Source organism: Drosophila sechellia, unplaced genomic scaffold (assembly GCF_004382195.2).
Source record: "Drosophila sechellia strain sech25 unplaced genomic scaffold, ASM438219v1 U_13, whole genome shotgun sequence".
Lineage (NCBI taxonomy): Eukaryota > Metazoa > Arthropoda > Insecta > Diptera > Drosophilidae > Drosophila > Drosophila sechellia.
The window spans coordinates 8100-31166 of NW_022611067.1; the positions used below are offsets into that span (position 1 = coordinate 8100).

General features: G+C 41.2%; 1 long non-coding RNA gene across 4 annotated transcripts; it reads right to left on the reverse strand.

Annotated features, from left to right (window-relative positions):
• Positions 1-8418: 8418 nt before the first annotated feature.
• On the reverse strand, positions 8419-9982 carry LOC116802462. Of its 4 annotated transcripts, none has more exons than XR_004362751.1 (4): positions 9970-9982; positions 8871-9374; positions 8685-8767; positions 8419-8630 (listed from the first exon to the last, which is right to left on the reverse strand). It is a non-coding gene; the product is annotated as an uncharacterized LOC116802462 (long non-coding RNA). The 4 variants fall into 4 exon arrangements; XR_004362750.1 differs by lacking the exon at positions 9970-9982 and adding an exon at positions 9448-9560; XR_004362752.1 differs by lacking the exon at positions 9970-9982 and having other exon boundaries at positions 8871-9045; positions 9132-9415.
• Positions 9983-23067: the final 13085 nt, after the last annotated feature.

A 23067-nucleotide genomic window follows, 5' to 3' on the forward strand; every position in this document is an offset into this window, starting at 1 on the left:
GAAGTCATACAGACCGATTAGTCTACTCTCGGGCCTCTCTAAGATATTTGAAAGACTACTCCTAAAAAGACTTTTTAGGGTAGATCTATTCAAAAAACCCATACCACTGCACCAATTTGGCTTCAGAAAAGAGCACGGAACCGAGCAGCAAATAGCCAGGGTCACCCAGTTCATCCTCGAGGCCTATGAGCGAAAGGAATACTGCTCAGCAGTTTTCCTAGACATCTCTGAGGCTTTCGACAGGGTATGGCACGAAGGTCTTTTGTTAAAACTAGCTAAAATATTACCATACAACCTATACATCATTCTGGAGAGCTACCTTACAAACAGAACGTTCGAGGTGAAAGACCAAGCTGGAGAGACTTCGAGAACAGGACAAATAGGCGCAGGGGTGCCTCAAGGAAGCAATCTCGGACCACTACTCTATTCTATCTTCTCCTCAGACATGCCTCTTCCATATATCCACCGCCCCTCACCAACAGAAAGAATTATGCTCTCAACTTACGCAGACGACACTATAGTACTCAGCTCAGCCATACTACCAACTGCCGCCACAAGAAACAATGAAAACTACCTCAAGACATTTTCGGACTGGGCAGACAAATGGGGTATCTCAGTAAATGCTTCCAAAACAGGACATGTCATCTATACATTAAAAAACGACATACCTACAAACCTAAAGACTGTGAAGATTAAGGGTCAAGCTATAAAAAAGGAAAGCAAGCAATCATACCTTGGCGTAGTCCTTGACAGCAAACTAACACTTAGTCCTCACGTCACAAAGGTAGTGGGCAAATACTTGACAGCCCATAGAAAAATGTCATGGATTTTAAATGAAAGAAGTAAACTCCCTACTAATACTAAGATGCTGATCGTCAAATCAGTTCTATCGCCAATATGGCAGTACGCCATAGCTGCATGGGGTCCCCTTGTGACAGATGCACAAATAAGACGGCTCCAAGTTGAGGAAAACAAGAAAATGAGAGACATATGCAGAGCAGGAAGATACACGAAAAACCAAACTATAAGGGACCGGTTTTGTGTCAAAACAGTAGAAGAGTTCTATCAACAGGCTGTCCACAGGTTCTCAGAAACTACAAAATCGCACCCGAACATAGCTGTTCGCAGGATATTCTCTAGGCACTATATCCCGAATAGACTAGAAAAAAGCAGGCAGAGATACTTGAAAATGACAAGGGACCATATCACCCTAAAACAGACTGGACTGACTCTCTCACCTAAACTCTTAGAAATCCCAGACCTAGACGACTGCAGAACCTTAAAGAAGCGAAGCGAGAGAGAGAAAATAAGACAAACGCATCTAACTGAACTCCCTACCCTGTTAAGACTAGAGGAAGAGGAGAATGAGCTCAAAAGAATAAAAAAACAGGAAGAGAGGGAAAGAAAAGAAAGGGAAAATCAAAAGTGGCCCCCAGATAGATGGTGTGAATCGGATATAAACCGATATAATAGACAATATAGAAATGGCGATCTAACCAGACAGGAAATGATAGAAAGATTCAGAGGGCAACCATTAAATGTACAACGAATAATCCTACCTGACTACGAAGGGGACTAAAATTAAATCAAAACAAACCAGGGTAGGTGCAGAAGGCAGAAATAACTAAACTGGCGGAAGGGGTGGCAAAAATATTGAAAAGAAATAAAGAAATACAAAAAGGCTAAAGGCTAAGTTCAGGTTACATAAAAAGGGAAAAGTGCTTATAGATATAATGGTAAAATTAACTTAACTAAACACCTACTGTATAACAAAATTATGATGGCTGGATGGCTGCGTATTTAAATGACTCTCCTGGCATGATTGAAGATCCATCTCTCCTTTCCGACCGAGGGATCTGCGACTCTACGGCTCCTGATGATCCATCTGCTGCTGTAATGGACGCCACACTGGCGGTCCAACCTAAAAGAAAGATAATAAGCATTAGTTTTCTTTCTTTTTCCTAATAAACTAAATCACCAAACTTCTACAACAAAAACAACAGCGCATCGGGCGACTGACAATAGATTTAGCTCACCAAGGCAGCAACAACAACAGCAGCAAGGCCAGCAACAGTGGCGGCAGAGACCAAGCGGTGAGCTGAACGGTTCGCTGGCCACACCCACCACTCCTGGAGGCCCTGAAAGAGGGAGCTGAAGTTCCTGATTTCTGAAGATCCGACTCCAATGTGACGCTCTCAGCTCCGAGCTCAGTGCCGGCGTTGCAAATCCGGCTCTGTGAGGAAGGGATGCTTCAGCTCGTGGCGTTGTCTCTCTCCAGAGGCAATAGTAGCAGCAACGGTAGCGGCAACGGGATCGGCGGCCAATGCCTGGCCGAGTAAATCCCAGTATCGGTCCTTTGGCGATGAGATACCGATTGGCGGTATGCGTCCATAGGGACTGCCTGGATTGATTGGGCAGGAGACGGCAGCGGGCCTGGACATGGGCGTCACCAGCAACATGGCAGCCATGCGCAGTCAATCTCCCGGTGGCAACAGTCTGCGGCAGCAACCCACACTCACACCAGCGGCAGCAAAAACGGCAACATGTGGCAGCGCCAGCATTTAATGTTTTGCAGCGGTTTCCATTTTACAACTTCCGACGACCAGACTCCTCGCTTGGCCCCTGGCGATTTGCCCTGGAAAAAAGAGAGAAGCATGGATTAGTTTCTTCCCTTTCAGCTAGTGCATTAAATTGCTTTCCTGGACAACCGGCGTTTTCCTGTAGATGACGCTGGACAGCGGAGCATGCTCTCCCTCCCGCCACTGATGGGATGAGCGCATCAGGGCTGACGGGACGGACGACAGGACAGACTCAGGAACTCCTGAGTTAGGATACTGGAGCGCCGTGAACTAGAGTATCCGCAATGCGGATGCTTATGCAGCGGCGAGGCGTCGGAAATCTGATGGACGGAGCAGCAGTTTGGGTATTCTTGCCCCAGTAGCAGCAGATGGGGCAGCAAAGGCAGTGGTAGCAGTGTCAGCGCTCCTGGCAAACCGTCTTTTCCTTTTGATGACGCGGGACTGGCATCTGGCGCCTCGCCAGCGTTTCCTCCCTGAAAGAAGAGAATATTAGAAGGAGCACGAGACCAACAACAGCCTTAACTTACCATGTCAGCGGCAACAGCAACAGCAGCAGCAAGACCAGAAACAGCAACAAAAGCCCGACAACCTTCGTATAGCAACGGCGGCACATGCATCTCTCGGAACAGCAGCAGCAACAGAGGCGCCTTTTAGGTGCGAGCGGCGGTACTGGCAACAGCCCTCATATATGCAGATCCATTAGGCGGCGACACAACCACCAGCATCAGCGTTAGCAGCGGTGGTGGCAGCAGCAGAGAAATCTCATTGCCGCAATAGCCAAATTGCATGCATCCTAGGACTCGACCCATGTTGGCCCTGGCTGGTCTTCATATACCTAAACTGGCGGCCGATTTCACCCTGGAAAGTATAAGCATCGATTATATCGAACTGCACTAGGCGGCGACACACTCACCAGCAGCAGCAACAACAACAACAGCGGCAGCAGTAGCAGGAAATGATCTCACTGCATAATCCAATTGGCACTTTCCGAAGCCCGTACTTCTCGCCTGGTCCCTGGCCAGTTACAGGGGCCTGCGTGATGGAAATCATGACGATTATCTGCCCTGTGGATGGCCACAAGATGGAATCGGCCCTATACTGCCCACCTGACCTGCTCCAGGATAGCAGCAACGGCAGCGGACTATGGATGCGCAGATATAGATGGCAGCAACAGTGGCGGCAGCAGCAGGAAATGTTTGTCTGCAGTATCCTAATGGCAATTTCTTGCCCAGTTGAAATGGACCTGCAAATGTCAAAAATATACAAACATCAAACTCGGCTCAAATTGGAACATCAGACTGTACTCACGTATACACACAGACAAACCTAAGCCTACAGATGACGCTGACTGCGGCACACTTTCTCCTCCACAAAAGTTTCTGCGTGCACCAAAGTTGACGGGCCACGCCGACCGATGACTGCAGCACACCGACATCTCCGCAGCATCTACGTTACCAGCACCACTGAAAGCAGGAACAGGTTTTACTATTGGGCAATGAGCAGAAAAATTAAATATCACAATAAGAAATACATACACAAATTTTCGGCTTCGTTTCCGCTTGAAGTGAGACCCTTGCCTGCATATGCCATTGACACTGACAAGCGCGGTGAGAAATACTGGAATTCCGAAAATACTAACCTGAAGAATTCCAGTATTTCTGCCCGATAGGCGATAGGCTGGCGGCAAAAAGTTAATAGCCGATAAGCCCGCCAAAAAAAAAGGGCGCGAAACATCGATAATGAGCTGAAGTGAAATTGATAGCATATCGATATTCCGCCGTGCCTTTGAGCTATCGAAAAAGCCCGCCTACGCGCCTAGCCTAATTTTGCAAGTCAGTTGAGATTATAAAACCGACAGAGGCGCGCGCGCAGTAGTAGCTAAAAGTGAAGCCAGCAGCAACAACAACAACTAATGGACGGCCAGAACGTGAACCAAAGCGGAGGATGGGCATCGGTTCTATCCATATCATCTGACGACAGCAACTGCTCATCCTCGCCGCCATCAGCCATAGTCTCATCGCTGGATACCACGCAATCGCTCAACTATACTCTAAAATTACTTTAACAAAACTATTTTCTCCTATGTTATAAGCTATTTCCTAAGTAACGTAATATTCAAATTTAAACCATGGCGCGCAAAACTGCCGCCAAATATTTCAAAAACATGGCGCGCAAAAACTACCGACAAATATTTCAAAATCATGGCGCGCTAAAACTACCGACAAAGTTTTCAAAAAATGTTCTCTTGCAAACTTAAATTATAAATTAATGTAAATCACCGCCATCAGCTAGAGACTCATCATTGTTAAACATTTTTTAAAAATTTACTTACCATAACTATTTTTCCTTTTCCATATGCTATATCCTAAGTAATATTCAAATTTAAATTCCACACTAGAACCATGGCGCGCAAAACAGCCGCCAAGTAATTTCAAAAATGTCTCCCGCAATTTTTAATGATAAATTTTTACTTTAATCTATGGCATGCATATCTGCAGCCAAAAAATCCGAAAATGTAATTTGCCACAAATTGTCACTATATATTTTAAGCAAAAATCAGAGGACAATAAAATGACAACGTCACCAGACGTTGAAAATGATTAAAAAAAAAAAAAAAAAAAAAAAAAAAAAAAAAAGAAATGTGAAAAATAAAAAAAGCAAAGTTAAAATAATTTAAACAAATAAATAAAATATATTAAATAATTAAATAAACAATTAAACTAAACTTATTTAATAACAATAAACGCGATCGCTTGCCAAACTCCCTCACGCACAAATCAACTAAAATCGTCCCTCTAGTAGACAAATTAATTGTTTAAAATTGTCTTCCGGCCGCAAAGTTTAAATCCGCGACAACAATAAACATTATTAGTCAAACGAAAAGCGAATAACAGTGAACTACTTGTGCAATTTGGAAAAGACGCCGCCATAGCCAAAAGGAAAAAGGAGAAGAAACACGAAGAGAAAGGAAGAAAGCAAACCGGGAGAAATCTTAGAAGAAAGGAAGGAAGGAATAAATGAAGAATTTCAAACTAAATACACGATAAACTGGAGAATACACCACAATAAAAAATCCAGGGTATTTATACCTTTAATAGTATCGTTTAAATTTTCTAAATATAATTGGGAACCATCATGTCCAGTTCAGACTACCTTTTTTCTGAAGATGATATTCTCTCAATTACCTCTATTCCAGAAGAGCAATCTTCCCCTTTTCATTTAAATATATCGCCTATGTCCCACGGGCCTGACAACTCTCTGGTTAATACCGTCATTATTAACCAGAAGAAACTGCCTCTAAACCAAACAAATAAAAGCCCAATAAACTCTTCTGGGGCAGCCTTAAATTTCTTTAATTCCCTTTCACTCAATAAGAAAGAGAATATAAACACCAAAAATGCCCAAAAAGACCCCCTCTCTGTCACCAAAACTGCTGCAGCCACTGTTGGCGCCAAAAGCAGCATCTCGAAGGGGAAATCGCCTTCTCCTCCATTCTCTTCACATATACACAAGGGAAACTCACTCCCCACAATGACAAACACAGCTGCACTCACATACACCGACGCTACTCAAAGAGAGCACTTACCCACCACAGCGATCTGCACTAATGCAGCCGCAGCCACTAATACGGACACAGATTTAAGAGACGCCAAACTGAGCGACGCTATGGGGAATTTCCCCTCTCTCACACACAGCGACAGCACAGAGAAAAATATCAGCTCATCCACCAAAATTGGACTTGATGCTTTTTCCCCTCCTTCTTATACACACAAGCAATTAAATAAAGCCACCGAAACTAAAGTAGAAAGCTGCTCTAGATCCCCCGCGCTTGCCAATTCTGACACTCACCTCAATAAAGCCAATGATATTGACAGTGGGGAAATATTCTCCCCACTTATACAAATTAACGAAAGCAAGCAAGAGGAAAGACCAAGTACAACTGCCAACGCTTTTTGGTCAATTTTTAACCAAAAGCCGGATGTTTCCAAACTTAGTTTAAGCAAGAAACCCACCACTCGCTGTGTAAATATTGGGAAAAGAAGCATTCCCCCTCACCAAAGTAATGCTTCTTTACGCCCTGATGCCCAGGGTGATTTAAAATCAAAACTCAAAAATAGCGCCATGCCCACTGTGGTGAATTCAACAAAAGCCCGCACCCTTAGTCGGCCTGCTGCCAAGCGGGACTTATTTAATTCTCCCTTCAGGAGCCCAGACGAGCAGCCCATAAGTTTTTCGAAAGTGGTTGCTGGAACAGGCCCAGTCCTTGTGGCACCCTCTGTTCCGGCTCCAATAACTAAAACTCCGGCCAAGAGGACAAATGACGACTTGGACTGCTCCAGTTTCAAGACGCCAGTTAAAAGATTACGCGCGACCTCCAATTTTAAATCTCCCAACATTTTTCCCCCACTTACCACACCCGTCTTCCAAAGTAAGGCAGCCAAATCTGTTTATGAGGAATCCAAAACCAGGAATCGACCCTCCCACCAGCCGTTACCCTGCAGCATCAATGCTCCTGCTCACAGCGCAGCGACGCCACCCCCCCAAAATATAGATGCAGAGCTGCCACCTTGGAAACTCGTGCCACAAAGCCGCAGAGCACCACCCATACTCGTCAACGACGTCAAGGAAATTGTCCCGCTCCTGGAAAAGTTAAATTATACAGCAGGAATCTCCAGCTACACCACCAGGGCAATTGAAGGGAACGGAGTCAGGATCCAGGCCAAGGACATGACCGCCTACCACAAAATCAAAAACGTCCTTATAGCTAACGGCTTTCCTCTATTCACCAACCAGCCAAAGTCTGAGAGGGGCTTCCGAGTAGTAATCAGACATCTCCACCACTCCACTCCATGTTCGTGGATTGTCGATGAGTTGCTGAAGCTCGGATTCTCAGCGCGCTTCGTCAGAAATATGACGAATCCGGCTACAGGTGGTCCCATGCGAATGTTTGAATGTTTATCTCACTCAAACAAATCGGCGGGCAAAAGGTGGATATCGAAAGAAAAAACAGGACACGGGAGCCGGTCCAATGCTACAGATGCCAGGGCTACAGGCATGCCAAAAACTCGTGCATGAGACCACCAAAATGCATGAAATGCGCTGGCGACCACCTGTCATCCTGTTGCACCAAGCCAAGAACCACCCCTGCTACCTGCGTCAACTGCTCTGGAGAGCACATTAGTGCATACAAGGGATGCCCCGTCTACAAGGCCGAAAAACAAAAGCTTGCGGCAAACAACATTGACACAAATAATATACGAACAATCAAAGACGCAACCAACAACTTTTATAGACGTCAAGGACCTCCTCCACGCAATAACACCCCACGGCTGCCGCACAGCACAGCAATCCTGAGCAGATCGATCGCTGAAGCCCGCCAGGAGGCAGCCAGAAAGTCAATGTCAAATCCTTTCCGACAAAATATTAACGACAGAAGGCCACGATTTTCCTCGCATGACACTGCCATTCAGATGCGTCTGAATAAATGGCGCCGAAACTCAAACAACATACCCAAAAAGGGTAGGAAATCTTCAAAAAACAATGCAAAGCCAAGACTGGTACCGAAGACAAGCAACCCAGCGCAAAAACATCTGGAAAACTACCAGGACATGCTCCGAAAACAACGGAGTGAAAAAAATGACCAAGAACCTGAAAAGGGTACTTCAAATCCCACGCAATTTGGCAATGACAGCCCCCCGACCACCAGCAGAGCTGCCAGAGCTAGTTTCAAGCCAAGAATTATTGAAGAAGCCACGCCATCGCCAAGAAACTCCAATCCTTACTTACAAAAAGGATTCTCTGACGACCCCACAAGAAACTTAGCAAATAGAGTCGACAATTTAGAAAAGAAAATTGACAGTTTATTGGCCTTAATTATTCAAGGAACAGATAACAATCTTGACATGGATACATCCAATTAAATTTACTCTTACTTATATCTACTCTTACTTATATCTATTCTAACGATATCCATATCCGACCGAAAAGTGCACGTCAGTCTGCTCCAAACTCCTTCACGGTCATCAACTTCCTCGACGCAGCCCAATTTTCCTGGAATACTAATTCAATTATAAAATGGCAAAGGAATATAAACAACACTCTCACCTCAACGCACCCGAATAAACAAGCCTACGACAACGCACTCCAGCTGATCCTGACGATACAATACGGAAAAAACCAACCAGAGCCTAAAAGACGAATCGGAAGATCGATATGAAAAGGATTAGCTCGGCAGAAACATGATGAATATAAGGCGACTCGCTGCAGCAATTTATGCACAACGTCACTTACCTGAAATTTTTGCCGCACGGTCCTTTGAAGTATCTATTATCAACGCTGAAATCTACACAAATTGATGCTCTGCAAAAGACGGGCCAACAACGCTTCCACCTCGTCGAACAGGACACTCTGCTGCTCCCATAAATTTCCAGCTTGACGAGCGCCAACAGCGAGTTGACGCTAAAACCTAAAAGTAAACAATCAACAACAAATTAAATAAACAAAATAAAATCAAACAAAGCAAATACCTCACCCACTGCAGACATAGCTTACCCACATCCTATGCATTAGACAAGAGGAGACGGCTCCACCAAACGTAAAACAAAAAAGCCAACTTTTTGCCTTTTAACACAAAAAAAATCGACATCATTACGATGCCGTCTCCACCTCCTGATGCCACTTCTCCAATAAGGATCACTAGCGCGGAGCTGACGTCACACAATTAAACCGTACCACTTGTCCTCAAATTGTATACTTTTCCTCAGTATCGCATCTTCCACAAATTTTTCCGAAAACCTACAACGAAAAGAAAATTAATAAGAATAGGATACAAAGAAAATTAATTAAGGACAAATATAAATTTACAAACCGGACAGGCAAATTAATAAACGCCAACAGGCGACTCTATCCTGCTGATGAAAAGCACGCAACTGCTTTTTTCAAGATTGTGAACTCTGAAACAAGGAAGCACAAGCTAATACTGGGAATTATTTACTTTAAATAAACACTTATCAAATTGCCAATTCGACGACACTAAACCCGCGGCTCTCCTGTTGCAATGTTCCAAAAACAAAGGGCCTCCAAATTAGTCACAAAACGTACCTGTAAAACAAAAGACTAATGTAACCATAAAACAATTAAAATACTCACCACCAGATTAGCTTCCACCAAATGTACCTGAAAAACAAAAACAAAATTAATGCAATAATTATAAAAACACATAAATTATAAATATAATACTTACCTCCCACCAAATGTACCTGAAAAGAAAAACACAAAATTCCTTTCCTCAGTATCGCATCTCCCACGGATTTTCCGCTAACCTACAACGAAAGGAAAAATTTTAATAAGAATATGATACAAAATATAATTAATTAAGGACAAAGCAAACCGGACAGGCAAATAACCAGGCGACAATAGGCGACAACAGGCGGCTCCATCTTGCTGACGATAAGCATGCAACTGCTCTTTCCAAGATTGTAAATTCTGAAACGAGGAAGCACAAGCTAAAACTGGGAATTAATTACTTTAACAAAACACTTATCTAATTGCCAACTCGACGACCCTAAACCCGCGGCTTTTCCGCTGCCATGTTCCAAAAACAAAGGGCCTCCCAATTAGTTACAAAACGCAGCTGAAAAACAAAATATTAATGCAACCTTAAAAACAATTATAACACTTACCACCAGACTAGCTTCCACCTAATGTACCTGAAAAACAAAATAAAACAAAACAAAATTAATGCAATAATTATAAAAACAAAAAATTATAAATATCATACTTACCTCCCACTAAACGTACCTGAAAAAACACAAAATGACACAATCACAAAATCAAATAACAAATATAATACTCACCCAATCTCTAATTTTACTTCCATTTCCATGGCCCCAATCGTTGCGACGGCCCTCGGCAACTAATCACGTTCCGGAGGCTCCAAGCTGCAAACCCTGACGAAATGGCCACAAAACGCGGCGCACCTAGCCACCCTAGATGAACGACCAAGCCACAATCATCACTGTCGACTCCTCTGCCATAATGAGACAGATCACACCACAATAATGGCAGCAGCTCCAAAACTACGTGACGACCGCTGTTCCGGACCTTTCTTCAGGCATCCTCTTCCCGACGACCGCCGAAGCTGACCTGCAATTTAACAAGCTAAATAAATAATCGCAAACATCTACCACTGAGGGTGGAAGAGAAAACCAACAAATGACAGCGGCGCGTCATATTCTTACCACCAATAAATTACCTGCAACGCTTTCCGGACATACATATGGCAAGTGGCGCGCATCCAGCGTCCGAAGCAAATTTCCTGCCAAATCACAACTAATACTCACCTCCAATGACTCTTGAGGCCTCCAGCAACTCGGTGCTTCCGTCCTTCTGGCGGGGGTACCTGAAAAGAAATAAAATGTATAATATTAGTACCTAATTTCAATGTTTTTTGTAAAATTACTACAAATTATTAATGTAAACAAAACATACAAGATGATAATGTTACCAGTCCATGTTTCTGTCTATAATCTAAGCCTAAAGCAAAAAAAAAAATACTAACTAAATATTAAATACTAACTATGTCCAAATCCCCAACTCACCTCATGCAATGTTAAATTCTAAATTCAAATAATTGTACCTATATATTGCACAAAATGTAATCAAAGGCAAAATAAATTGTGGATGCGGAACAGAAGTCATTCTGTCTCCGTACCTCCACCAGTAAAGAAAAAAAAAAAAAAAAATAAATTAATGTAATTCACCGCCACCAGTTAGAGACTCATCATTGTTAAACAATTATTAAAATTTACTTACCATAACTACTTCTATTCCATATGCTATATCCTAATGTAATATTTAAATTTAAATTCCACACTAGAACCATGGCGCGCAAGACAGCCGCCAAGTAATTTCAAAAATGTCTCCCGCAATTTTTAATGATAAATTATTACTTTAATCTATGGCATGCATATCTGCAGCCAAAAAATCCGAAAATGTAATTTGCCACAAATTGTCACTATATATTTTTAAGCAAAAATCAGAGGACAATAAAATGACAACGCCACCAGACGTTGAAAATAATAAAAAAAAAAAAAAAAAAAAAAAACTAGCAAAAAGGTCCTAGCGTCTCTAGAAGAAAGCAGGAAAAACCCAAACAGCGTCCTAAACCCGGCCAACACACATCTCACCCATTTCCGCCCACCTCCAATAGCACAAGACATCCCTAATGACGAATCCAAGGAGCCGAGTCAGGAACAATACCTTCTAAATCGCATTGCAGGGATGGAAAAGAAGCTTATCAACCTCCTAGAAATCGTCACCAGCCTACTAAACCAAAGAAAAGATTGTCCAAAATCTCCAAAAAATCCTTTCAGAGATCCAATCTTTGTCTAAACGCTCTTTCTAGTATCAACAGAAAGTGACGCTTCTTATGGCTCAGGCGGGAAATAGGGATATCCTTAAAATCGCTTTTTGGAACGCTGGTGGGATTAACAATAAATTAGATGAACTCAAGCTGTTCATCGGAAATATTGATGCCCACATAGTCATAGTCACTGAAACCAGACTTGACAACAAATCCACCAAATTAGAGCTGCCAGGATATTTCACATACCTAGCCCAAAATCCTGAATCTAGCAAGAGAGGAGGAGTCGCCACTATAGTAAGCAGCAGTATCCGACACATGGCTCTAAAACCAATTGAAAAAGAATGTATACAGAGTGCACCAATAGTCCTGCTGCCAGACAACAACAGACGCAGCGAAATGATAGTTATAGCATCTGTCTACTGTCCGCCCTCACTAAAGTGGTCGTCCCACCACTTTACTGACGTTCTCAATTTTGCTGAGAAAACTTTGGGAGGACAGGCTAAGTTCATTCTATGTGGCGACTGGAACGCAAAACATAGACAATGGGGCTGTACACGAGCTTGTCAACGTGGCACTGCACTCTACGAAGCAGTCCAAGCAGATTCTTTGGCTGAGATCATTGCTACCGGCTGTGCGACACATTTCCCGCACGACAAAAGGAAAAACCCGTCAGCAATAGATTTCTCCATATGCAAAGGACTGGGCAGGCTTGAAAAGAGAATCTCCTCAAGTGAGGACTTATCTTCAGACCACTTTCCCATCCTGCTTGAGATCAACTTAGACACAAAGACCCTCTTTCTGCAAAAGCAAAACAATAACATTCTCAAGAAAACTACGAACATTGAGCTCTTTAAGACTGTTCTTGAAAGAAAGATACTACTTAATACGGACATAAGGGTAGCAGAAGACATAAATGACGCCGTAAACATCTTTATCAAAAACATCAAGGACTCGGCTGCTGAATCAACTCCCTCCCAAGAATACCTGACAATCGCAGAAGAATGCATGGACAAGCTAACAGAAATAGTCACACCCTTACACTAGACGAAAACACAAGCAGATTGTTGGAAGAAAAACGGATACTAAGAAGAATCTTTAAAGCTACTAGAATGGACGAGGACAAAGCTAAACTAAAAGCAGCTGAAAATCGACTAAAAAAAGCGGTAAAAATCTTGAGAGAAAAGAGAATTAATAAACAAATTGAAGGAATAGACACGAAGAACCCGGACAGAATGAGGAAAATGTGGAGACTGCTAAATGAGGGAAAAAAGACAAATCAACCGAATTTTCCCCTCAAACTGGAAACCAAAGGAGGCCCCAAATGGACAAAAACGATAAAAGAGACAACAGAAGCTTTTGTTTCCCACTTGGAAGGAAGATTTAAGCCAAATAATAATGTACCTGATTACCACATAGATGTAACATGGAGTAAGGCTGAAGGCTGGCAACAACCCGGTTGGCAGCGCTGTTGAGCAGCAACATGATTGTCGGAAATGGAAGTTATCGACAATCAGTCATCGAAGGAACGATCGCAAGGCAGCAGTGGAGTTGGGGTGGAAGTCAGCGTAGCAGGCAGTCGAGTTCTCAGCAGCAGTCGTTCGGTCACAAACTAAGAATACTTTATATAATTACCGCATTTAGAATTAAACTAATAATTAAATTAATAATAATAAACAATCTTACATGGGGGCTCGTCCAGTCCTAAATCGGTTATATGAAGGTGCAGTTGTTTAAAGAAAAAGACATTGTTGTGTGCGTGGATATAGTCTTTAAAAGTTGTAAAGTTGTGGCTATATCTATTGCATTTAAAGTTGGAAAAATCAGTTGTACAGATTTTGTTTGAACACAAGTCGGTAAAAGTCGGGAAAGCTGCTAGAGAGAACTGATAAAGTTGAAATTGTCGTGTGCGTGGATTTAGTCTTTAAAGTTGTAAAGTTATGGCTACGTCTACTGCATTGAAAGTTGAAAAAATCGGTTGAACTCATACAGACTCAAGTCGTTTTGCTGTTGTGGAATTTAAAACAATTAAATTGCAAAGGTGGTGAAATTCGTTTCTAACGAAAATCAAAATTTGTCTTTTAACCGGTGGCGCCGTCTGCAAAATCGACTACCGTCGCGCCGTTAGAACATTGTCGTTGTTTGCTGGTTTTAGTGCCTTGTCGCGGAATGTTCACACGTACACCACCTACAAATAAAAAACTTAACACCGACCAAATACAAGCAATTCTAGAGAACGAAAGCGAGGACGAAAGCAGAAAAGAAAAAATGAACGAAGAAGATCAAAAGTTGGCGCCTGTAGGAGAAGCAGAGGCAAAGAAGCAGAATAAAGACGCTAGTGCTAAAGTCGAAGAGAAATTTGAACAAATGATGAATACTCTAACCCAGAGCATGTTGGCAAAATTTAAACAAGAGGGGCAAGTAATTATCGCTGCAGAAAAATTTGAAAAAGTTGTAAGTGACTGTGATGGCAAATCAATTCCTATTAAAAAATGGTTTGAAATTTTTGAGAAAAATGCCGAGGCATATGAACTTTCGGAGAAACAAAAATATGTTCAAGCCAGAAGTAAGATGATTGGATCAGCAGAACTTTTCTTAGAATCTGAATGTGTCAGTAGATACACTGAACTCAAAGAGTTACTAATTGAAGAATTTTCAGGCAGCTATAATAGCGCCGTTATTCACAAAAAGTTGCAAGACAGGAAGAAGAAGAGGGAGGAGACTCTACACGACTATTTGTTACAAATGAAGAAAATAGCAGCCTTAGGTGAAGTTGAAACAGTTGCTTTGATAACTCATATCGTAAACGGCCTCGACATTAAAAAGGAGTATAAGGGTGCTATGCTCCGTTGTAAAACTCTTAAGGAATTAAAGCAAGAATTCGAAATCTACGAGAGTCTGAATATTGTTGACAAGCCGAATATTCAACCAAAACCAAAGCAAATTACACAAGGTGTAAAAGCAGATCACTGCTTCAACTGTGGTTCGAGGGAACACAAACGAAAGGATTGTACACTTCCTACCAAATGTTTCAGCTGTAATCAAGAGGGCCATATCTCAAGCAAGTGTCCGGAAAAAGTAAACAGCATGCGCATTCACGTTGATAGTGCACGAACAAAGCCAGTAATCATAAATGGGATTATCATCAACTGTCTGGTGGACACAGGATCAGATGTGACCATAATTAAAGAAGCTATATTCAAGAAGATGAAAGATGTTGATTTAAACCGCACTGCAACAGTATTGCGAGGTTTGGGAAATGCCTCAACACAGCCGATTGGATGCTTCAGAGCATTAATCAAGACCGACCAGGTGGAAGCAAGCCACAACGTTTTAGTCGTCCACGATTCTAAATTCAGTTGCGATGGAATAGTGGGACACGATTTTATCAGCAAGTTTCGTCTTATCTGTAGTGCAGAAGGCTATACTTTTCTTGACCTGGAAGCAGATAAAAAACAAGCGGTTGAGTATTCCCAAATGTTTAATATTTGTGAAGAATCTTCTTTTACAGTTGCACCACAATACCGAGAAGACGTTGAACGCATGATAGAGAGAACATACGAAACACCACCCAAGCAGATAAAGCAATGTCCAGTCGAACTCAAAATTATTCCTGATGGCGTGATTAAACCCTTTCGCCATGGACACACCCGACTATCTGAAGAAGAAGCTATAGCTGTAAAGAAGCAGGTAGAGGAATGGGTCGAGCAGTCAATCGTCCGTAAATCTACATCAAATGTTGCCAGTCGCATAGTCGTTGTCAAGAAAAAGGATGGTACCCTACGCGTTTGCGTGGACTATAGAAAATTGAACACCATGGTTCTGATGGATTGTTTTCCGGTACCCATAATGGAGGAGGTGCTTGAAAAACTGCAGAGTGCCAAATGGTTTACAACCATGGACTTACAGAACGGATTTTTTCATGTGGCCGTAGAAGAAGCCAGCAAGCCGTACACAGCATTTGTTACCCGAGAAGGCTTATTCGAGTTTAACAAAGCGCCCTTTGGTTTTAAGAATTCCCCAGCAGCGTTTATACGGTTCGTTCAATTTATTTTTCAAGAACTAATTAATTCCAATATAATGCAGCTATATATGGATGACATAATTGTATATGCCGCTACCCCAGAAGAATGCATGGAAAAGACGGAAATGGTACTTAAGAGAGCTGCAGAATTTGGTCTAAAAATAAAATGGAAGAAGTGCAACTTTATGCAGAGGCGAATTCATTTCCTGGGACATATTATCGAAGGTGGACATTTGTCCATATTTATGCCCTGGAAAAGAGAAAACATCAGCAGTGAATTCCTTTGGAACACCTCAGAATGTAAAAGCCGTTCAAGGATTTCTGGGTCTCACAGGATTCTTCAGAAAATTCATACCTGGATACGCCCAAATTGCGAGACCACTGACGGACCTATTAAAAAAAGATGCCATTTTCAACATTGGACCAGTAGAGCAGCAGTCGGTGAATAAGCTGAAAGAGATTCTGGTAAACGAACCAGTATTGAGGATCTACTCACGAGAAGCAGAAACCGAACTTCATACAGATGCCTCTAAGGACGGGTTAGGAGCCGTTTTATTGCAGAAGTTCGAAGGCAGTTTTCACCCAGTCTGCTTTTGGAGCAGAAAAACTACAAAAGCCGAATCAAATCGTCATAGTTACTACCTTGAAGTAAAAGCCGCATACTTAGCTCTGAAAAAGTTCAGACACTATTTATTGGGAGTCCCTTTCAAGCTCGTCACGGACTGTGTCGCATTTAAACAGACAACAAAAAAAGCAGACGTCCCAAGAGAAGTTGGCCCATGGATTCTCTATATGCAGGATTTTAATTTTCAACCCGAACATCGTGCAGGAGAAAGAATGAGACACGTTGATTTTTTAAGCCGCCATCCCCAAGCATGCATGATGATAACATCCGAGTTGACAGCACGTATTAAAAAGTCGCAGCAGAACGATGATTCAATTAGAGCAATCCTGGAAATTCTAAAAGATCGTCTATTCCAACCCTACAAGCTAAAAGGTGGCCTGTTGTATAGTATGGTCAATGGCAATGAACTACTGGTTGTCCCTGCACTAATGGAGAGGGAGGTGATTCAAAGCGCACATGAAGTGGGCCATTTGTCGTTGCAAAAGACGATGCATAGCATACAGCAGCAATTTTTTATTCCTCATTTGGAATACAAGGTAAAAAAGCTAATTTCTAACTGTATAAAATGTATCATCCACAGCAAAAAGTTGGGAAAGCAGGAGGGATATCTAAATTGCATAGATAAAGGAGACGCACCGTTGCACACACTACACATCGATCATTTGGGGCCAATGGATTCATCGGCCAAACAGTATAAATACATTCTGGCAACAGTCGATGCGTTTTCAAAGTTTGTCTGGTTATTCCCAACCAAATCAACCGGACAGGAAGAAGTGGTCAAGAGGCTGACCGACTGGTCAAACATTTTTGGTTTCCCTAAGCGAATTGTTAGCGACAAAGGAACGGCCTTTACGAGTGGTGCGTTCGAACAATTTATGAGCAGCCATAACGTGGAACACGTCTGCACAACTACTGGAGTGGCCAGAGGCAACGGCCAGATAGAACGAGTAAATCGTTTAATTTTGGCAATAATACCAAAGCTGTCTTCAGACGAACCGTCGAAGTGGTACAAATATGTGCCTGAGGTACAAAAGGCGATCAACTGTCACGTGCATTCATCACTGAAGCTGTCACCATTTGAGGTCATGTTTGGCACCAAGATGTACACCCGAGTTGAGGATCGGTTACTGGAACTGCTCCAAGAAGAAGTGGTCTGTCAATTCAACGAGGACCGCTATGAGATGAGACAGCTGGTAAAACGCAACATCGAGCAGGCGCAGAAGGACTACAAGCGCAATTACGACAAAAAGCGCCGAGCTGAATACAAATACAAAGCAGGTGATCTGGTTGCAATTAAAAGGACCCAATTTGTAGCTGGCCGCAAGATGGCAAGCGGGTATTTAGGTCCATACGAAGTCACAGGAGTCAAAGACAATGGCAGATATGACGTTAAAAAAGCAGCAAACGTCGAAGGACCCAATGTCACATCCACCAGCTGTGACAACATGAAGTTGTGGAAGTACATAGCCGAAAATGCAGACCTATTGTCATCCGGGTCGGATGATGATGATCAGGAGGGCCGAATGTAACATGGAGTAAGGCTGAAGGCTGGCAACAACCCGGTTGGCAGCGCTGTTGAGCAGCAACATGATTGTCGGAAATCGAAGTTATCGACAATCAGTCATCGAAGGAACGATCGCAAGGCAGCAGTGGAGTTGGGTGGAAGTCAGCGTAGCAGGCAGTCGAGTTCTCAGCAGCAGTCGTTCGGTCACAAACTAAGAATACTTTATATAATTACCGCATTTAGAATTAAACTAATAATTAAATTAATAATAATAAACAATCTTACATACATAAGAACTCCGCTCCGCCGCTGGCGTACCCGGCAGCGCAGCTACGCGGATTAGCCTAAGTCCAAATATATTCAAAACTGTAAAATCAGACACTCTGTAGACGTTGAGCTGGCAGAACCATTTCTGCCTACTCTAAAAAACCAAAAGAATAAATTGAAATAAATATAAAGTCAGCCCGACGGCTGCATTCAACTTAAAACGGACTTGTGTTCTGAATTGGAGTTCATCATTACATGGCGACCGTGACAGTCGTCCAACGCTGGACGAATTGACCAAAGCTGGTGAAGACAAAGGAAAGCTGGAAGAAGACACACACAAGGAATAATTAAATGGAACCTCCAAAACTAAGGAAGAATCTGAGTGAGTAGAGTTTTATTGAGTATGGGTAAACACCGTGGCGGTTTGAAAACTAAGCTGAATAAACGTATAGCCCACGTAAGGTGGCTAATATACGGTCAGCAAACGCCACCGGTTTGGTCGAAAGCTCTAAAGCTACATGCAGAGCTAGACCACTTGCTCCAATATCAGCAAGAATTAAAAACCCAAAAACTCGAGAAAACTCACTCAGATAATATCAAAAATATACCAAAAATTAATGAAGTTTGTAAATACAAGGCATGTCCAGCACCGGCACCACCACTAACTAAACCAAAGAAGTCCTGCCCCCCTGGCTGCGAAGGTATCTGGAGTCCCTACTGCCTGGGGACCTGTGAACGGCCATCGACGTCTTCAGTGACACCCAACAAATAGACAGCATCGAGGGAGTGTCAGCGTGCCACCACCGGCGACGCCCAGCTGACACCAGATGAACATCAGCAGATGAACAGATGAACATTAAATAAATAAAATATATATAAGAAATTGTAAGAAATATTGTAAAACGGAGCATATACTACTATGCCCTGTTAACCCAATATGGCCCGTGAAGCCATAGCTAGAATCAGGCAGGCAATAATGTAAAATACAATTTCTTTCTTTATTTTAACGAACATTGAAAACTTTTTATTCCAAATATAAATGTCTATAGAGACAAATGGAATAAGTAAAACTAAAGATATAAATATATACAAAGAAGATTCACTAAAAAAAATATATAATTAGTATACCCAAAATGGGTCTAATAGATACAAAAACTGTGGACTCTACAGCCAATGTCATAAATAAAGTTGAAGTCCAAAATGCAGACTTGTTCTGGATAACCATAATACTAATTGTAATTGCACTAATTATGGTATCCAATGCATTAATAAAAATATACAAATTGCACAACAAGTGCCTGAAGAAACGATACCGTAGCACTGCTAACGGTTTAGATAATATTTAAGGAAAATTTTGGAAAACTCAATCATGAATAAATTTGAAATTTGAATGAATTGTTGAAAAAAAAAAAATAATAAATAAAAATACAAACGTAATATTGACTTTATCTAGATTAGAATTCAAAAAATACAAATGCATAAATTTGAAGATATGAGTATACCACAGCATGGACTGGGAAAAGCTTATTGATCAGATAAAAGAATCAAAAGAAAACTTCAGAAAATCTTATAAATGCTTAACGCAAAATAGACCAATACAAGCTGTAACGATAAATAAAAATGCCCAAACATTGGTAAATAGTTACAATGAAGTCAGAGAACTAATACAACAGAATAGAAAGAATTTGGACAGAAAACAGTGTGCTAAAGTTTCGGAACTCCTGGTGGCAATAAGAGAAAAATTAATATTAATAAAAAATAAATTCAGCCTCCAGATAGAAATTCCGACAATAGTAAACACTCAATTAACAATAAATTTCAATGAAGAAAGCACTGACTCAGACGAAGAAAATACAACTGTAGTCGAGGAAGACATTAAAGAGGAAGATCTTCACGATCTAACTATACCAGCAAAATTAATGCTGAAGAACGACGATAAAACAAATAACGCAGCCGACTCCGAAAATAACTTAACCATGGCAGAACAAGCAGCTGCCATTAGGTCTTATATTAGGGAAGTCGCTTGCACAGTGCCAGAATTTGATGGGCAAAAGATCCATTTACAAAGATTCATTAAGGCAATCAAATTGGTAGACCTAGCTAAGGGACCATTTGAAGACATTGCAGTTGAGGTCATTAAGTCAAAAATAGTTGGCACAATTTTGAACTCAGTTGACAATGAAACGACAATTCCAGCAATTATAAACAAATTGCAGAAAGTAGTTGTCGGTGAGACATCCAGTAATGTCAAAGCAAAGCTATCCACAGTTCAGCAAAGAGGTAAAACTGCAACGCAATTTACCGCTGAAGTTGATAGCCTGAGAAAGCTATTAGAAGCTTCCTATATCGATGAGGGTATACCTCTAGAACATGCCACTGGTCTAAGCACCAAAGAGGCAATTGAAACCATGATAAATCGTGCTGAGCACGAAAGCATCAAAACAGTACTGGAAGCAGGGACTTGCACCACAATGGATGCAGCGATTAGCGCATACATAAGAACGAGTACAAGAGTTACCGGTGACATCAATAAAGTGATGTACTTTAGAGGTAACAGATCCAACAGAGGATATGGAAATGCCAATAGAGGTGGTAACCGCGGTAGAGGCTTTAATAACAATAGTATTAGAGGTAACTACAATAACGGTTACCAAAATAACGGTTACCAGAATAACGGTTATCAAAACCGCTATAATGGAAATAATAACCGTTATAATGGCTATAACAGAGGCCGCTATAATGGAGGCCGTAACAACAATCAAAATAACTACAACAGAAATAATGCCAATGTACGAGTAATCCAAGATCAGGGAAACTCGCAACAGCCTTTAGGTACTCAGTAAAAGAAGATCGTAGAGTATACACCATCAATTATAATCTCAACATATTTTCCACATTCATTCATGCCGAAACAGGCGTAAAACTAGTTTTTCTTCTTGATACAGGTGCAGATATCTCTATTCTCAAAGAGAACTCTGACAAATTTTCTAATATTCAAATAACCAACAAAATAAGCATTCAAGGCATAAGCCAACAGAAAATTCAGTCTCGAGGACAGACTTTTATTGAGATACAGACAGGTAAATACATTATCCCACACGACTTTCATTTAGTAGATAAAAATTTTCCCATACCGTGTGATGGAATAAAAGGAATAGATTTCATTAAAAAATATAATTGCCAAATCGATTTAAACCAAGAAGAAGATTGGTTTATAATTAGACCAAACAATTTGAAATTTCCAATCTACATTCCCATAACATACAGCTCTGGTATTAACACAACGTTATTACCAGCAAGATCCCAAGTTGTCCGAAGATTAATAGTATCATCAAAAGATGATAACATTTTAATTCCAAACCAGGAAATTCAAACTGGTATTTATGTTGCAAATACAATCGCAACATCAAGTAATACATTGGTCCGAATTTTAAATACAACCGATTCCGACCAATTAGTCAATATGGACACTTTAAAATATGAGCCACTTTCGAACTACAATGTAGTTCAGGCAAATAGTGAAAATATAAATAAAACTGTCTTATCTCAATTAAAGAAAAATTTCCCCGAATTGTTCAAATCACAATTAGAAAATATATGCAGCGAATATATAGATATATTTGCATTAGAATCAGAACCAATAACAGTTAATAATTTTTATAAACAACAGTTGAGATTAAAAGATGACGAGCCGGTATACACGAAAAATTATAGAAGTCCTCATAGTCAAGTAGAAGAAATGCAGGCCCAAGTTCAGAAATTAATAAAAGATAAAATAGTTGAACCATTAGTTTCACAGTACAATAGCCCTTTGCTATTAGTACCTAAAAAGTCAAGCCCAAATTCAGATAAAAAGAAATGGAGATTAGTAATAGACTACCGCCAAATTAATAAGAAACTTTTAGCTGACAAATTTCCACTACCGAGAATAGATGATATTTTGGACCAACTTGGTCGAGCAAAATATTTCTCCTGCCTTGATTTAATGTCAGGTTTTCATCAAATCGAACTAGATGAAGGCTCGAGAGATATAACATCTTTCTCAACCAACAATGGCTCATATCGTTTCACGCGATTGCCATTTGGTTTAAAAATAGCGCCTAATTCATTCCAAAGAATGATGACTATAGCATTCTCCGGAATAGAACCGTCCCAGGCATTCCTTTATATGGATGACTTAATAGTCATAGGTTGTTCCGAAAAACATATGCTTAAAAACCTCACTGAAGTTTTTGGTAAATGCAGGGAATACAACCTAAAGTTACATCCTGAAAAATGTTCATTTTTCATGCATGAAGTCACATTTTTGGGACATAAATGCACAGACAAAGGAATTTTGCCGGATGACAAAAAATATGATGTCATTCAGAACTACCCAGTTCCACATGATGCGGACAGCGCTAGACGTTTTGTAGCATTTTGCAATTACTACAGACGTTTTATCAAAAATTTCGCCGACTATTCGCGGCACATAACAAGATTATGTAAAAAGAATGTTCCATTCGAGTGGACAGATGAATGTCAAAAAGCATTCATACATTTAAAATCTCAGCTAATTAACCCAACACTCTTGCAGTACCCAGACTTCAGCAAAGAATTTTGCATAATAACAGATGCAAGCAAGCAAGCGTGTGGCGCAGTTTTAACTCAAAACCATAATGGCCACCATCTCCCAGTTGCTTATGCATCAAGAGCTTTTACGAA